Source organism: Arachis ipaensis, chromosome B9 (assembly GCF_059453495.1).
Source record: "Arachis ipaensis isolate K30076 ecotype BB chromosome B9, ASM5945349v1, whole genome shotgun sequence".
Lineage (NCBI taxonomy): Eukaryota > Viridiplantae > Streptophyta > Magnoliopsida > Fabales > Fabaceae > Arachis > Arachis ipaensis.
The window spans coordinates 88,294,615-88,313,925 of record NC_142444.1 but is presented as its reverse complement, the minus strand read 5'-3'; positions in this window follow the sequence as shown (position 1 = coordinate 88,313,925).

Sequence of the window (19,311 nt, the reverse complement as noted above, 5' to 3'; positions counted from 1 at the left end):
TTTGCTCTTATTACACCCATTACACCGATGAATGCCCAAACCTCCAAGAAGATAATACCTTGGCGGCTACTAATGCCTACTACAACCATCTAAACCAAGGTTATCATCAACAAGGAGGCAACTATAATCAAGGGGGTAATTTTAATCAAGGTTGGCAAGATAACTCCAACCAAGGATGGAGGGACAACTATAATCAAGGAGGAAGAGACAACGGTGGGAACTAAAGATGGAATAACAACAACCAACAAAACCAGTACCAACAAAACCCTTCATACCAAAACCAAAGCCAAGGAAGAGCCTACCAAACCTACCAAGCACCACATCAAAGGCAAGCACATCCACCTAACCAACCACAAGCCCCCCAAATCACTTATCCTTCTCCTTCTTCCAACCAAGATGAGACACTCTGCTCCATCCTCCAACGACAAAAGGAGCTTCAAACAACACTTGCCTCAAGTCTTATCGGTCTTACTTCTACGCTCCAAGCCCTTATTTCCCGAATGGAACCCCCCCTCAAGCTCTACCTCTACCTCTACCACTCAACCCTCAAGCTTAAGTGCCTTACCCTCTCAACCTCTACCCAACCCCAAGGGTGGCATCAATGCCATCACCTTGAGGTCCAGAACCAAATTGCAAGAGAGGAGTCGTGAAGAGCCAAGTCCAATAAAGGTCACTCAAGATGAGGATGTGGTTGAGATAAAAGAAGTCGAAGAGGAGGGTGAAGCCCAAGAGGTAGTTGAGGAAGTGATTGCTCAACCAAGGGGTGAAATTCTAAAAGATGGAGATGTCTTGCAAGAAGTTACTCCAATCCCATTTCCCACATTGGCAAGGAAGACCAAGAAGCGAGTTGAGTTGGATCCCAAAATGGTGGAGATGTTCAAGAAAGTTGAGGTAACCATTCCTCTCATTGATGCTATCCGCCAAGTGCCTGAATATGCCAAGTGATGCGTGTGCATCTTTTCTATCTTTTCCTAGTTAGTTTACATTCAATTTGTTGAGTTTAATTAAGAATTAATTATCTTTTAGCCACTATGGATGCTACTTTGAGTCTTGTGCAATTCTGTTTATTTTAGGTAGCATTTGGTTGGATTTGACGGAGCTTCCGCAGAAAAAGAGAAGAAGGCTATATAGGGCAGAAATGCTTAGAGGATGGAGAGGAAGCTTGCACAAATGGAGGGAGCACAAGAATTAAAAGAGATAACTAGCAAGGAGTGACGTGTGCGCGTACCTGACGCGTACACGCGAAAAGCAAAGTTGCACAGCGACGCGTGTGCGTACCTGATGCGTACGCGTGACACGCGAAGAAGACCATCGACACGTATGCGTGACTGGCGCATACATGTGACAAGCGCGAAGCGCAGAAAACACTGATTCCTATTAATTCTGATTTAAACTTTATTTTTATTTTAAAATAGGAAAAGATATTATTTTAGTTTTAGAAAATATATTTTTAATTTATTAGGATTAGATATAAAAGGGAAAAAAAACTTCCCTTCTGGGGGATTCCATTCGACCTCAGCCAAAATACATTTTATCAGAATCCTTATTTTCTCTCTGAACCATGAGCAACTAAACTTCCATTGTTAAGGTTAGGAGCTCTGTCTATTGTATGGATTGATACTATTATTTTTCTATTTTAATTCATGTACTGATTTATATTTCAAGAATTGTTTTCGTTCTTTATTTTATGAATTTGGGTGGAACGGAGGTATGCCCCTCTTTCTAATTGAGTTCTTGTATAACTTGGAAAAGCTCTTTACTTGAACAACAGTTTGAAAATAACTTCTCCTAAATTTTAATTATCTGGACTTTACGAGATACGTGACATATAATCCTCTTATATTTGGGTAATTAGGATTTATGTGGCATATAAACTAGAATTAAGCTTCACCTTCTAATTGGAATAAATTGACCATGGAATTGGCAGTTGATGAATTTTCGAAGAGACTAAAAAGGTCTAAGGAATTAGGGTCTAGTCACATATAGTTTGCCATGAATTAAATCTTGCATAATTAAAATAGTTAGTAAGAAAAGTCAATCCAGAAAATAGATAACTCTGAAGCCTTAACTGCCTTCTCCATATTTTATTCCCAACTTATTTATTTGCCTATCTTCTGTTTAATGCTTCTTGAAATCTCAAACAATATTTTCTGCTTGTCTAACTAAGCCAATTAATCAACCATTGTTGCTTAGTCCTTCAATCCTCGTGGGATCGACCCTCACTCACCTGAGGTATTACTTGGTACGACCCGGTGCACTTGCCGGTTAGTTTGTGGTTATAATTTTCACATCAAGTTTTTGGCAACGTTGCGGAGATTGATAGTGATTAATAACTATTAGTTGTTTGATTGCTTAGATTAGGAGTTTTAATTTTAATTTTATGTAAGTTTTGCTTTATTATTTTCGAAAAAAAAATTTAAATAAATAAATAACACTAATATTTTTCCATAATTTCTGAAATTAAGTTTGGTGTCACCTAGTTAATTTAATTTTAATTTTCTCGTTTATTTTCCCTGTTAATTTTTTATTTTTATTGTTTTATTTATTTAGTATTTCTATTTTATTATTTTACACAGGTTACCTCACTGGGAGTTCTCTGCACTCTGACGTAGAGAATCCCATCTTTTCTTGTTTTTTGTCTATGTATGCGCAGGAACAGAGACAAGGAACCTCTCTTAGACGTTGATCCTGAACCTGAAGGGGCTCTCAGGCGGCATTTGCAACAAGCAAGACTTTACAAGGCTGCAGAATTCACTATGGATCCTAATAATGCTGTTAATGCCAATGTGGCAAATCCGAATGGGGATGATCAACAAAGGAGAGTGCTTGGCTCTTACTCTGCTCCTACTGCAGATCTCTATGGAAAAAGCATTGTGGTGCCTCCTATAGCTGTGAACAACTTTGAGTTAAAGCCACAATTGGTCACCTTGGTGCAATAAAATTGCCAATATCATGGTCTTCCCCACGAAGACCCAAATCAATTTATTTCCAATTTTCTGCAGATTTGTGATACTGTGAAGACAAATGGAGTGAACCCAGAGGTGTACAAACTCATGCTCTTCCCATTTGCTCTGAGGGATGGAGCAAAACTATGGCTAGATTCTCAACCCAAGGAGAGCTTGGATACTTGGGAGAAGGTTGTTACTGAGTTTCTTACTAAATTTTTCCCACCAAAGAAGCTGACTAAGCTTAGGGTGGAGGTTCAGACCTTCAGGCAGAAGGATGGTGAAACTCTTTATAAAGCTTGGGAGAGGTACAAGCTACTGACTAGGCAATGCCCTCCGAACATGATCTCCAAATGGACCCAACTAGATATCTTTTATGAAGGCTTGGGTGAAATATCGAAGATGTGCTTAGATAATTCTGCAGGTGGTTCATTGCACAAGAAGAAGACACCAGAGGAGACTATTGAGCTTATTGAATTGGTTGCTAGCAACCAATATTTATATTCATCTAACACGAATCCTGTGAACTCTGAGACTCCTCAAAAGAAGGGTGTTATGGAAGTAGAAGCTCTTAATACTATTCTTGCTCAGAACAAGCTTATGTCTCAGCAATTAAATCTACTCACTCAGCAGATGGGTGGCATGCAAGTCTCAGCTATCAACACCCAAAATCCACCTCAAGAGGTCTCTTATGACATAACAGATAATTTTATGCAAAATGATAATTATGATTATGCTCAATCTTCTTCTGAACAGGTAAATTACATGGGGAATGGTCCTAGAAACCCCAATAATGACCCATACTCTAAGACATACAATCAGGGATGGAGAAACCACCCAAATTTTGGATGGAGGGACCAACCTCAGAGACCTCAGAATTTCAACAATAACTCTCAGGGCGGTTTCCAACAGAACAATCACAATAACCGCCAATTTCAGTCTCACCAATAACAACCACCTCCGCAGGCAAATTCTAAATCTCCAAGAAGATTTTAACTGGGAGATGATGAGGAGTTTTATGCAGGAAACCAGAGCCTCCATTAGAAACTTGGAGGTGCAAATGGGCCAACTAAGCAAGCAAATACCTGAGAGGTCTGCAAGTACATTTCCAGGTGATACAGTAGTGAACCCAAGAGAAGATTGCAAGGTTATTCAATTAAGAAGTGGTAAAGTAGCTGGCTCTGAGACCAAGGTCAATGAGGAGTTAGTTGAAAAAGAAGCTCCATAGGAGAAAAAGGGAGAAGTAGAACACGCCCCTCCTAAGCGTGCAGACAACCCATTCCCTAATTCTCTTGACACTTATCCTACCTTGCCAAAGGCTCCTGAATATAAGCCAAAAATTCCATATCCTCTGAGGCTTCAGAAGGCTTCTGATGAGCGGATAATTTATACCCTTTTGGCATTGTTTTTACATAGTTTTTAGTATGTTTTAGTTACTTTTTATTATATTTTTATTAGTTTTTATGCAAAAATCACATTTCTGGACTTTACTATGAGTTTGTGTGTTTTTCTGTAATTTCAGGTATTTTCTGGCTGAAATTGAAGGACCTGAGCAAAAATCTGATTTAGAGGCTGAAAAAGGATTGCAGATGCTGTTGGATTCTGACCCTTCTGCACTCGAACTGGGTTTTCTGGAGCTACAGAAGCCCCATTGGCGCGCTCTCAATTGCGTTGGAAAGTAGACATCTTGTTGCTTAGATTGTGTAATTTTATTTTATGTTTAAGCTTTTTATTTTTTATTTTTGAAAAAAAAACAAAAAAAATTCAATTTTCAAAAAATTCAAAAAAAAATTGTTCTTCAGAGTTTTTAAGAATGAATTCTAGAGCTTCTTAAGATATGTTGAAGCCTGGCTGGCTGTTAAGCCATGTCTAATCTTTTGGACCGAGGTTTTCACTTTTCATTGTAGAAAGGACATGTCTGTAATTGTTATGCTAAAGCTTGGCTGGCCATTTAGCCATGTCTAATTCTTTTGGACCGAAGCTTTAAACTAACATTGCACGAATCTTGGAATTCTTATTAAAAATTTTGAATTTATTTACATTCTTTTTCCAAAATAATTTTCGAAAAATACAAAAAAAATTTAATAAAATCATAAAAACCAAAAATTTTGTGTTTTTTGTTTGAGTCTAGTGTCAAATTTTAAGTTTGGTGTCAACTGCATTTTTTTTTATTTTTTTTTATTTCCTTAAAATTTTCGAAAATTCATCATGTGTTCTTTCTTGATCTTTAAGTTGTTCTTGATGATTTTCCTTGTTTGATCTTTAATTTTTCTTGTTTTATGTCTTTTCTTGTTTTTCATATGCATTTTTGAATTATTAATGTCTAAAGTTTAAAAATTTTTAAGTTTGGTGTCTTGCATGTCTTTCTTTTCTTAAAAATTTTCAAAAATATGTTCTTGATGTTCATCATGCTCTTCAAAGTATTCTTGGTGTTCATCTTGACATTCAAAGTGTTCTTGCATGCATTATTTGTTTAATCTTAAATTCTTATGTCTTGTGTCATTTTGTTGTTTTTCTCTTTCTTCATTAATTCAAGAATAAAAAAAAATATCTTTGAGTTGACTTGGTCAAAAATTTTTAAAATTTAGTTTTTTCTTGTTAGTTAAGTCAAAATTTGAATTTAAAAATTTTATCTTTTTCAAAAATCAAACCTTTTTTATTTTTCTTCTTAATATTTTCGAATTTCTTCAAAATAAATTTTTCAAAATCTTTTTCTTAATTTTATTTCATAATTTTCGAAATTATTGCTAACATTTAATGTTTTGATTCAAAAAAATTTCAAGTTTGTTACTTTCTTGTTAAGAAAGGTTCAATCTTTAAATTCTAGAATCATATCTTTTAGTTTCTTGTTAGTCAAGTCATCAACTTTAATTTTCAAAATAAAATCTTTTGAAATTTCTTTTTCAAATCTTTTTCAAAATAATATTCAATCAAATTTTTTTCAAAACTTAATTTCAAAATCTTTTTCTAACTTCTTATCTTTTCAAAATTTATTTTCAAATCTTTTTCAATTAACCACTTGACTTGTTTGTTTTAATTAAAAAGTTTAATATTTCTTATCTTTTTCAAAACCACCTAACTACCTTTCTCTCTCTCTAATTTTCGAAAATCACTAACCACTTTTTCAAAATTCTTTTTAATCAACTAATTGTTTTAAATTCTAATTCTAATTTATTTCCTTTCTTAAATTTCGAATTCTAACTTATAATTAAAATAAAAAAATTTCTTTTCTTTTAATTAATATTCGAATACTCTCTCTCTCATCTCTTTCTATTTATTTTATTTATTTACTAACACTTCTCTTCTACTCATAATTTGAACCCTCTCCCTCTCTCTGTGTTCGAATTCTTCTTATTCTCTCTCTACCTCATTCTTCTATTCTTCTATTCTTATACTCACATAAAGGAATCTCTATACTGTGACATAGAGGATTCCTCTTCTTTTTTGTTCTCTTCTTTTTCACATGAGCAAAAGCAAGGATAAGGACATCATTGTTGAAGCTGATCCTAAACCTGAAAGGACTCTGAAGAGGAAGCTAAGAGAAGCTAAAGCACAACACTCTGGAGAGGACCTTACAGAAATTTTTGAAAAAAAAGAAGACATGGCAGCCGAACCCAATAACAATGGTGGAGATGCAAGGAAGATGCTTGGTGACTTCACTACACCAATTTCTGACTTCTATGGAAGAAGCATCTCAATTCCTACAATTGGAGCAAACAACTTTGAGCTTAAGCATCAATTTGTTTCTCTAATGCAGCAAAATTACAAGGTTCATGGACTTCCATTGGAAGATCCTCATCAGTTCTTAGCTAAATTCTTGCAGATCTGTGATACTGTTAAGACCAATGGGGTTAATCCTAAGGTCTACAGACTTATGCTTTTCCCCTTTGCTGTAAGAGACAGGGCTACGATATGGTTGGACTCACAACCTAAAGAAAGCCAGAACTCTTGGGAAAAGTTGGTCAATGCTTTCTTGGCCAAATTCTTTCCACCTCAAAAGTTGAGCAAGCTTAGAGTGGAAGTCCAAACCTTCAGGTAGAAGAAAGGTGAATCCCTCTATGAAGCTTGGGAAAGATACAAGCAATTGATCACAAGTTGTCTTTCTGATATGCTTTCAGAATGGAGCATCTTATGTATATTCTATGATGGTCTGTCTGAATTGTCCAAGATGTCATTGGACCACTCTGCTGGTGGATCTCCAAACGCTTATCTGAAATTCCCACCAATGAAATACATAAGTATCTTTATTTTATTTTATATTTTATTTATCTTTTAATTATTAAAACCTCATAACCATTTGAATCTGCTTGACTAAGATTTACAAGATGACCATAGCTTGCTTCAAGGCGACAATCTCCATGGGATGGACCCTTACTCACGTAAGGTATTGCTTGGACGACCCAGTGCACTTGCTGGTTAGTTGTGCGAAGTTGTGAAAAATGTGAATCACAATTTTGTGCACTAGCTTCCAAAGAAAAGCAATTTTCTAAATTTTTAGATGTCTTCAAGAAGCTACAGATCAACATTCCTTTTGAAGAAGCTCTTGAGCAAATGCCTCTTTATGCTAAATTTATGAAAGAATTGTTGATTAACAAGAGGAATTGGAAGGAGCAAGAAACTGTGGTGTTAACCAAGGAATGCAGTGCTATTATTCAACATAAACTTCCTAAGAAAATGCAAGATCTAGGGAGCTTTATGATTCCTTGCACCATTGGAGATGTCACCAGTTAGAGAGCTTTATGTGATCTTGGAGCTAGCATCAATCTCATGCCACTTTCAGTGATGAAAAAGCTTCAAATTGAGGAGGTAAAACCCACTCGTATTTCTCTTCAACTTGCTGATCTTTCTATTAAATTACCGGTTGGTGTTGTTGAGGATTTACTTGTGAAAGTAGGACCATTTATTTTTTCTGCTGATCCTGTTATATTAGACATAGAAGAGGATGTAAAATCATCTATTATTCTTGGTAGACCCTTTTTAGCTACACGAAGAGCTCTGATTGATGTGCAAAAGGGTGAATTAACCCTAAGGGTAAATGAAGAACAGGTGGTCCTTAATGTTTTTGAAGCTCTCAAGCACCCTAATGATTCTAAAGGGTGTATGAGAATTGATGTTGTTGAATCGCTTGTTCAAGAAGTATTGGAAGCTGAGGTACTTGATGACATTCTGGATCCTACTTCTGAGTATGAATTAGTTGAAGTTGATAATTCACCATCCCAGAAGACTATGGTACACACGCCTAAAGCAGAGGAGGAAGCCCCCAAGCTTGAGCTCAAACCTTTACCTCCTTCTCTGAAATATGTGTTCTTGGGTAAAAATGATTCCTATCCAGTGATTATTAGCTTTTCTCTAAAGCCTAAAGAGGAAGAGGCGCTTATTTCAGTGCTCAGGAGCCATAAAACTGCTCTTGGATGGACCATTAGTAACTTGAAGGGGATTAGTCCAACCAAGTGTATGCACAAGATCCTCCTTGAAGATGATGCTAAACCAGTTGTGCAACTACAAAGGAGACTCAATCCAACTATGAAAGAGGTGGTCCAAAAAGAGGTAATGAAATTATGGGAAGCAAGTATTATTTACCCTATTTCTGACAGTCCTTCGGTAAGTCCTGTGCAGGTAGTTCCCAAGAAAGGAGGGATGACAATGATCAAGAATGAAGAGAATGATCTTATTCCTACAAGAACAGTCACAGGATGGAGAATGTGTATAGACTATAGGAGGCTCAACAATGCTACAAGGAAGGATCACTTCCCCCTGCCTTTCATTGATCAGATGCTTGAGAGGTTAGCTGGTCATGCTTTTTACTGTTTTCTAGATGGATATTCTGGATATAATCAAATTGTAGTGAACCCTCAAGATCAAGAGAAGACAACATTCACATGCCCCTTTGGAGTATTTGCATAAAGGAGAATACCTTTTGGACTTTGTAATGCTCCAGCAACTTTTCAGAGGTGTATGCTTTCAATTTTTTCTGACATGGTTGAAAAGTTCATTGAGGTATTTACGGATGACTTTTCTGTTTTTGGTAATTCTTTTGAATCATGCCTTAAGCATTTATCTCTAGTCTTGAAACGATGTCAAGAATCAAACCTTGTTTCAAATTGGGAAAAGTGCCATTTTATGTTGACAGAAGGCATTGTTCTTGGACACCGAATTTCAAGTAAGGGGATTGAGGTTGACAGAGCAAAGGTGGAGGTAATTGAAAAATTACCAACACCAAATAATGTTAAGGCAGTCAAGAGTTTCTTGGGTCATGCAAGATTTTATAGAAGATTTATAAAGAATTTTTCTAAAATTGCTAAACCATTAAGCAACCTGTTGGTTGCTGATGTTCCTTTTGTCTTTAATTTTGATTGCCTGCATGCTTTTGAAACTCTGAAAGAAAACCTTACCTCTGCTCCCATCACAGCTCCCCCTGACTGGGATTTACCATTTGAATTAATGTGTGATGCTAGTGATTTTGCTATAGGAGCTATTTTAGGACAGAGACATGGTAAGATTGTACATGTCATTTACTATGCTAGCCGTGTGTTAAATGATGCCCAAAAGAATTACACAACTGCAGAAAAAGAATTATTAGCTATTGTGTATGTTGTTGATAATTTTAGGTCCTATTTAATTGGTTCTAAGGTTATTATTTATACTAATCATGCTGCTTTGAAGTACCTTCTAACTAAACAGGACTCTAAACCAAGATTAATCAGATGGGTGTTGCTCCTTCAAGAGTTTGATATTGAGATAAAAGACAGGAAAAGGGTCAGAAAATCAAGTGGCTGGCCATCTCTCCAGAATTGTGCCTGAAGCAGGAGTACAACCACCCACAGCTGTGACTGAGACATTTTCAGATGAGCAATTGTTCCTCATTCAGCAGGCTCCATGGTTTGCAGACATTGCAAATTATAAAGCCATGAATTTTATTCCAAGGGAGTACAGTAGGCATCAAGTGAAGAAGATATTAACTGATGTAAAGTACTACATTTGGGAGGAACCATGCCTTTTTAAATGGTGTTCAGATGGTATCATCCGGAGATGTGTCCCAGATGAAGAAACACAGCAGATTCTTTGGCACTGTCATGGTTCTGATTATAGAGGCCGGTTTGGTGGTGAAAGGACAGCTACAAAGGTCCTTCAGAGCGGGTTTTACTAGCCGACTCTCTTCAGAGACTCAAGAGCATTTTTGAAGCACTGTGACAGATGTGAAAAAGCCACGAATCTCCCTGCCAACCATGAAATGCCACATAAGGGGATTCTTGAGATTGAGCTGTTTGATGTATGGGGTATTGATTTCATGGGACCTTTCCCACCGTCACATTCAAACAACTATATTCTAGTGGTAGTTGATTATGTGTCCAAGTGGGTGGAAGCTGTGGCCCTACCCACCAATGATGCCAAGGTGGTAATGAGCTTTCTTCAGAGATATATCTTTAGCCGGTTTGGTGTCCCAAGGACACTCATTAGTGATGGTGGAAGCCACTTCTGTAACAGACAGCTGGACTCTCTTCTGCAGAGATATGGAGTTCGTCATAAAGTGGCAACCCCCTATCACCCTCAGACAAGTGGACAGGTTGAAGTTTCCAACAGGGAACTCAAGAGGATTCTAGAGAAGACCATCAGTATTTCAAGAAAAGACTGGTCTAGGAAGCTTGATAATGCTCTCTGGGCATACCGGACAGCTTAAAAGACTCCTATTGGCATGTCCCCTTATCAATTCGTCTATGGCAAGGCCTGTCACTTGCCAATTGAGCTGGAGCATAAAGCTTACTAGGCAACCACGTATCTGAATCTTGATTCAGAAGCTGCAGGAATTAAGCGAATGCTTCAGTTGAATGATCTTGATGAATTCAGATATTCAGCCTATGAGAATGCCAAGCTCTATAAGGAGAGAACCAAGTTACTACATGACAAGAAGATCGCCATCAGAGTCTTTGAGCCAGGACAGAGAGTGCTTCTGTATAATTCAAGGCTCAAACTCTTTCCCGGGAAGCTGAAATCCCGGTGGTCAGGACCGTTTGTGGTTACCAGAGCTTCACCATATGGTTATGTGGAAATACAAGAAGAGAATTCTGACAGAAAATTTACAGTGAATGGCCAGAGGTTGAAGCACTATCTTGGAGGCGAGATCGATCGCCAGAGGTCCGCTCATCTGCTGAATTAGCAGAACTGAGTGACAAGCTAGTGACGTTAAAGAAGCGCTTGTCGGGAGGCAACCTGATAATTTCGTATCGTTAGTTATTTTTCGTAGTAGTAGTTTTATTACTTTTCCGATTTTTATTGAGTTTTTACTATTTTTCTGATCATGCAGCTATTTTATAACAGGAACCGAATACTTCAGGCGACAAAAAAAAGAGCACACGACGCGCAAGCGTCACTGACGCGTACGCGTCATATGTGTGTGCATGAAAAATAAAACTGAACAGAGAGTTGAGCAGGAGTGGCGCTGGAACTATGTTTTACGCACAAACCAGCCCACGCGTCCGCGTACCTCACACGTGTGCGTCGTATGCGCTTTTAGCCACCCACGCGTTAGCGTCCCTGACGCGTACGCGTGACCCTCCAAATCGGCGTCAATGAGTGTTTGGGCAGAAAGTTGTGCTGGCATGGGGCTGGAAGTGTACTAGAGGCACAAACATGATCACACATATGTGTCCCTGACGCCTACGCGTCCTTTCCACATGTGGCCATCCACGCGTGCGCGTGCATGACGCGCACACGTCATATGAAAATTTTGGTTCCCAGGCCTCGCGAATAGAGAGTTGTGCGTACGCGCGGCCGCCTTCGCGTGATTCGCACAAACCAAGGGCACACGTACGCGTGCCAAACGCTTATGCGTCACTATCAAAATCGGCCGACCCACGCGTACGCGTGCTGTACGCGTACGCGTCGCCTGCGCCGCACACCTCCACTAGTGTGCCGTCCAGTTTTAAATTTTCATTCTCTCTCTCTCTCCCAAAACCTAATTCTCTCTTGTTCTTTTATCCCTTTATTCTTCTTTCCTCATGATATTTGTTTTTGTTTTCAGTTCTTCTTTGCTTGAGGACAAGCAAACCTTTAAGTTTGGTGTTGTTGCTTCGCTTATGGCTTTTCTGTATATTTTAATAGCACCAAAGGGAGATGAATGTTCTTCATGGAGGAATGAGATGGCCACTAGCATAAATGAGGTGGTTGAGTTCCTTTCATTTTATTTCTCTTCCGTTCTTATTTTATAGTTTTTTGTTTTTTATTGCTTTGATTGCCTGCATGGTCTTTAGTACTTTCGGTTCTTAGAATTAGTTTCATTTTATTATTTGTCTCATGTACGGCTCATTGAACTTGAATCTAAAAAGAAAAAGAAAAAGAAGTGATGTATTACCTGAGAAATTGAGTTTATATTGAAGAGTAGTCTTATTCACTTACATGTGGTGGTATTTTCTGTGACTCTGAATGCATGACATGAATAGTGCATATTTAAATTTGAATCAAAGAATGTTGATGTACAAGGAATAGGAATTTAGAAAATTATTATGACTTCTCTGAAATAAACAAAAATTTAATCCTTGAAGCAAAAGAGACAGCAAGAAAAAAAAGAAAGATATAAAAGCAAGGTCCAAGGCTCTGATTATCAATAACTAGGGAGGTCAGACATGATTAAAAGCTCAAAGAGTTGTTTCCCTAGTCACATGCTTGTGGTGTTCTTGTGTCAAGTAATCCTTGAGACAAAACATTTAGAGTTGAGATCAATTGCAATTAGCAGAGTATGCCAACGGCTTTGAGCACCACTTTCTGGGAGTAACTGAAAGAAAAATCAGAACTTAAAGAGAGTTCCCCAGTTAAGTGCTTGTGGTGTTTCTGTGTCAAGTGAAGCTTGAGAAAAAACATTTAAAGTCACGGCTAGGCTCAAGGTGCAAAGCACCAAAGAAAATAAAAATTGCTGTGTTCAAGGGTTAAATTGAGTTACAAAAGATCAGAGAATTCATAATATTATCCGGATTTTAATTCTGAATGACATTGACATCCTTCTGATTCAAAGGAGAGTGAGATGCCAAAACTATTCAATATTGCAGTTGTAAACCCCACTATAAGAAGAGACATGAACTTAATCGAACTCTCATTCTCATGCAAATTCACATCCTAAGCTTATATTAGTTTAGTTGCTTGAGGACAAGAAACAATTCAAGTTTGGTGTTGTGATGCGTGAGCATCTTTCCTATCTTTTCCTAGTGAATTTGCATTCAATTTGTTGAGTTTAATCAAGAATTAATTATCTTTTAGCCACTATGGATGCTACTTTGAGTCTTGTGCAATTCTATTTATTTTAGGTAGCATTTGGTTGGATTTGACGGAGCTTCCGCAGAAAAAGAGAAGAAGGCTATATAGGGTAGAAATGCTTAGAGGATGGAGAGGAAGCTTGCACAAATGGATGGAGCACAAGAATTAAAGGAGATAACCAGTGAGGAGTGACGCGTGCGCATACCTGATGCGTACACGTGATTTGGAGCTTTCCATGGCGACGCGTGCGCGTACCTAACACGTACGCGCGAAAAGCGAAGTTGCACAGTGACGAACGGATTTCTGCTAGTAAAGAAATTCACAAATAAGTTCTCGTTTCTTGTATAGTTTCTGAACCAACAGAGAATCCTTTCGTACAAAAATTTGTTTGTCATAAGTAACAAACCCCGCCATTGTTTGACGAACGGATTTCTGCTAGTAAAGAAATTCACAAATAAGTTCTCATTGCTAGTATAGTTTCTAAACCAATAGAGAATCCTTTCATACAAAAATTTTTTTGTCACATATAACAAACCCCTACGAAAATTGATAACCGAAGTATTTAAACCTCAGGTCGTCTCTCAAGAAATTGCAAGGATGTGTATTTATTATTGGTTATGGAAGATTATCTTTTTGGGGGTTTTTGAATAATGAACAGGAAAAGTAAATTGCAGGAATTAAAGTGATAATTAATAAAGATCTTAGCAAGGTATGAGAACTGGAAATCCTATCCTAGTTATCCTTATCAATTGTGATGAGAATTATTTATTGCTCCCACTTAGTTAACCCTTACTAAATGAAGGAAAGTCAAGTGGACTAATAAATTTGATTCCTCAAGTCCTAGTCAACTCCTAAGGAAAGACTAGCTTTAGAGGGATCCAAATCAACCAGCATATTCCAATTATCAATCAACAAGGAGTTTGATAACTCAAGTGTCACCAATTAATCAATTCAAGCTAAGAATATAAAAAGCTAAATTAAAATCATAAATCTGAAATACCTCAATTTGCATTAAATATAAGATCAAATCTAACATTGGAAGGTTCATAAACCAATTTGGCAACATAAGGAATTAAATAGAGAAATAGATAAACTAAAGCACTAGAATAAATAAAAGTAGAAGAGAAATTAAATTAAAGGAACATTGAACCTGGAATTGAGAAGAAGTAATCCTAAAACTAAGAGAAATCCTAAATCCTAATACCTAGAGAGATGAGAGAGCCTCTCTCTCTAGAATCTACATCTAAAAACCTAAGATGTGAATAATCAATGAATGCTTCAATGATTCCCCCATTCTGCAGCCTCTATTTTGTGTTCTCGTGCTTGGAATTGGGTCGAAAAGGAGCCCAGAAATCGCCCCCAACGCTTTCTGCCATTTCTGCACGTGGCGCATGTCACGCATATGCGTAGGTCACGCGTGTGCGTCATTCGGCGAATTCCTTTTCACGCGTACACGTCACTCGTGTTCTGCGCTAGGCACGCGTCCGCGTCATCCATGCGTGCGCGTTGCTGCCAGTTTCTCAAAATTTTATTTTCTCGCGTTCCTTCCACTTTTGCATGTTTCCTTTCCATCCTCTAAGCCTTTCCTACCCTATAAAGCCTGAAAATACTTAACACACAAATCACGGCATCGAACGGTAATAAAGGGTATTCAAATTAATAGTTTAAAGGTCTAGGAAACATGTTTTCAACTATATCACATAATAAGGAAGGATTTGTAAAACCATGCAAATCATATGAATAAGTGAGCAAAGACTTGATAAAAACCACTCAAATTAGCACAAGATAAACCATAAAATAGTGGTTTATCAATCTCCCCACACTTAAACATTAGCATGTCCTCATGCTCAACTTAAGAGAAACTGAAAAAGAGTGAAGGCAGAATGGTGGAATCTATGCAATGCAATCTATCTAAATGCTAGCTACCTATATGAATCATGCAATTCTAATTACTATCCACCTATATATATAAAGCTTACATGTGATTAAATTGAGTCAGATTTTCAAGGAATCATATATGCACAACCAAGGGCAAAATCATATTAAAACACATTCACAATTGAGTTGAGTTAATCAAAGGAGTTCATGTTAAAACCCAGCGAAAGCGTGGGTGACGCGTACGCGTCCCCTGACGCACCTAAATGGGTAGCACGCCCCTGTTTTGATTTCCTTCTTCACTTTTCTTCTTCCATTTCTTCTTCCTTTCTTCTCCCATCACCCTACCACCCTTGTCTCCGTCCACCACCTCTGGGGGTCCCATATTTTCTCTCTCCTCTCTTTCCTTTCCCTCTCCTCTCATATTTTCCACCTACACTCCAACCTCCTCTCTTCTTCTTCTCAAGGTTTTACCCCTACTCCCTCTTCCTCTTTGTCTCGTACTCCAATTTTTTTCTCTTATTAGTTCCATTTATTTTCTTTCTAGTGCATTCCTTCTTAGTTGCAATTTTTATTGATTGGGTTCTTGCTTGTTTGCTTTCTTTCTTTTCATATTTTTCATGGGTGTTCAACTTTGAGTTTCTCTTTCTTTGATGGATCATTTTGATGTCTCTTGATTCCTTTATGACTATGCGGTGTTGTGTTGTTGTTTGGTTTCCCATTTGAGGCTTTATGTGATTGAATTCCTCCTACTTGCTCTTTATTTGAATGTTGCTGACGGGCAGAAAATTACCGATTAAGAATTTATGATAAGAACAGCGTTGCAAGTACAGTTCTTAACCGACGAAAATTCTGCTTATCAATTTAGAAAGAGTTGTCACAATTTAAGAATAAAATATTGGGAGTAGAATTCCCAGGTCATCTACCAACGAGTTGACAAAAGAGTGCTCTTTTATTGGTCAGGAATTATTCCGAGAATTTTTAGAGTTGGAGAATAGAAAAATAAATGATTATAAATTAAAGCAATGAAAATTAACAAGAGGTTTTATGTAATTGAAATAAAGAAGCCTTGACCAGGAGAAGATTAATTGGAAATTCTATCCTTGTTGAATTCTCCCAAGTGTAATAGTAAGAGGTTGTTGTTTTTACTTAGTTAACCTTTACCGAATAAAGGAAAGTCAAGTAATTGAGCCAACTCTAATCCACAAGTCCTAATCCTCTCCTATGGAAGGATTAGTGTTAGTGACTAGAGAGTTAGCCAATAACTTCTAATTGCAAATTAACACTTGAGTATTTCAACTCAAGGGTCTCCTATTAATCAACTCCAAAGTCAAGTTAAGAGCCTACTCCATTGACATGGATGCCAATGTCGTAGACATGTAAAGGGAAAAGAGAAGAGACATGGTAACTAAAATTAAATTAATAAAAGCTAATTTTGGAGTAATAAATTAAGGAAAGATGATACTCAAACCAATACTGAAATTAAATGTAAAAATAATTCTTGCATTAATAAATTCAAAAATCAAAGATATCCATATGTAAATCTGAATAGGGTCAATGGGTGATAAAAGAGTAAGGAAATAAGGAAACAAACTAGAATGATAGAAACTTCAACGGAGGTAGTAACTCTTCTCAATATCCAAATCAAAAGTGTAAAACTCTAAAACTATAAATGTGAAGAACCCTAGAGGAAGTAGTATCTTTCTCTCTCAGATTCCAAACTAAAACTAAAAACTGTGTAAAACTGAATATGTGTTGAGTCTCTGCTTGTCCCCTGGATCTAGTCTGTGTTTCTGGGCCAAAAACTAGGTCCAAACTCAGCCCAAAATTGCCCCCAGCATTTTCTGCGATTTCTGCACGTGGTTCACGTCACGCGTACGCGTCGATGGTCCTCTTCGCATGTCACGCGGACGCGTCAGTTACGCGCACTCGTCACTGTGCAGTCTCGCTTATCTCGCGCACGCGTCAGGTACGGGCATGCGTCACTGTGAAAATCTCCAAATTACGCCCACGCGTGAGGCATGTATGCATGTCGATCCTCGCTGGTCATCTCTTTTATTTCTTGTGTTCCTTCCTTTTTTGCAAGCTTCCTCTCCATCCTTTAAGCCATTGCTGCCCTATACAGCCTGAAAACACTTAACGCATGGATCACGGCATCGAATGGTATAAAGGGGAATTAAAATACACAATTTAAAGGCTTAGGAAGCAAGTTTTCAACCATAGTAGAACAAAATTGGGAAGGAATTGTAAAATCATACAGATTGTATAAATAAGTGTTCAAAGACTTGATAAAAACCACTCAAATTAGCACAAGATAAACCATAAAATAGTGGTTTATCAATCTACCCATACTTAAACATTAGCATGTCCTCATGCTAAGCTCAAGGAGACAAAAGAAATGAATGGGGGAAAGTAAGACTCATGAGATGCAACCTATGTATGCGAATGCAACTATATGCTAAGATGTTTTTATCTACTTGGTTAAAAGTAAACAAGTTCTCCAAGACAAACATATATCAGATTCCACTAACTCAAATCACACAGTAAAAGATAGGTAAACTTGTAAGAAGATAGCTCATGAAAGCCGGGAACATAGAATCAAGCATTGAACCCTCACTGGAAGTGTATATGCACTCTAATCTCTCAAGTGTCGAGGGTCAATCACTCTACCCTTCTCTAGTCATGCTTTCTAAAACTTTATTCTTCATCTAACCAATCAACAAATATTTAGTGTACAAATACAAACATCATGAGGTCTTTTCAAGGTTGTAATGGGGCTAAGGTAAGGGTGAGGATATATGTATGGCTAAGTGGGCTATAATATGAATCTTTGACTAACCTAAGTTCTCACCTAACACACACACACACACTTTATATAGTCTTAAAATCATGCCTAGCTACCCATAATCTCACTTTTGTATATTTCACCTACTCATGTATCAGAGTTTTCTTCTATTTTATCACATATGCAATGATCCTTTTATTGAACTTAACCTTGGGGTAATTTTATCCCTTATTTATTTATTTATTTACTTATATTGTAATAAAATTATTTTTTTTCTGATGAACATGAAAGCAAACATAACATATCAATGCACATGGTTTTCCTGATCTCACATGAGTATGCACCCAAATTTTCAATACTTTTGTCAACACAATTTCATCAACCCAAGTTCCCACAATTCCCCACACTTAATTGATACGCAATCTCTATCTTAAGCTAACCAAAGATTCAATTGGGGTAATTAATTATTTTTCCGCTTAAGGCTAGTGATGTGGTAAAATACAAAACAAATGGGGATTAAAAGGCTCAAAGTGGCAAATAAAGGTAATTGAAATGGTAGGCTATTTAGTATAGGTGAGCTAATAACAAATGATGGCCTCAATCATATGTATGCATGCAAATACACTAAACAATGGACATATAGAATGGAACAAACTATAGATTACAATCATAGAGAAGAAAACACACAAGAATAAAAATCATGGTTAAATAATATAACCATATAATTAAGCTCAAATCTCACAGGTTATGTGTTCTTAGCTATAACCCATGTTCCAAATTAAAATCTTCAAACAAGTTTAGCACAAATTTGAATTTGAATTAGTGAAATACTATAAAATAGGGTCTTGAAAAGAAATTTATTACTTCAACCAAGCAAAATATACATGCAAGTAACTATTATGATGCAATCTATCCTACCTAACAAAAGAAAAAGTCAAATGTTGGTGTTAAGAGAGAGAAATTACCTCCAGAAGTTAAGGACTGACCTCCCCATACTTAAGGCTTGGCACGGTCCTCTGTGCCATCAGTAAGGAGCAAGGTAGGGCTAGAAGCATCGCCTCCGCTGTTTGGTTCGCCATGGCTCCCTGTGCTACTAGGTGAAGGGGAATCCGGGGTGTCCTTCTGTTCTGGAGGTGGGTGGGTACGAACTATGAGTTCCTTCAGATAGTTGTATCAGCGCTTGTTACGTCACTCCATTCGTTCCATCGGTCGGTCTTGCCGGTCAAACCTCTCAAGGATCTCAAGGAACATCTGATGGGCTGATGGTGCTTGTGGTGTGGATGATGATGGAGTAGAAGAGGGAGGAGTATCCAAAGATGGGCCTACAGGCCAGCTCGCAGAGGGAATTGGTGGCCTGATGTACTTCCCATTCGAGACATACTGGTCGGCCCTAGGGAGCATGACCTTTGTGTCTCTAGCCCAATAGAAAACACCTGCTGCAGAGAATAAATCTGAAACCAA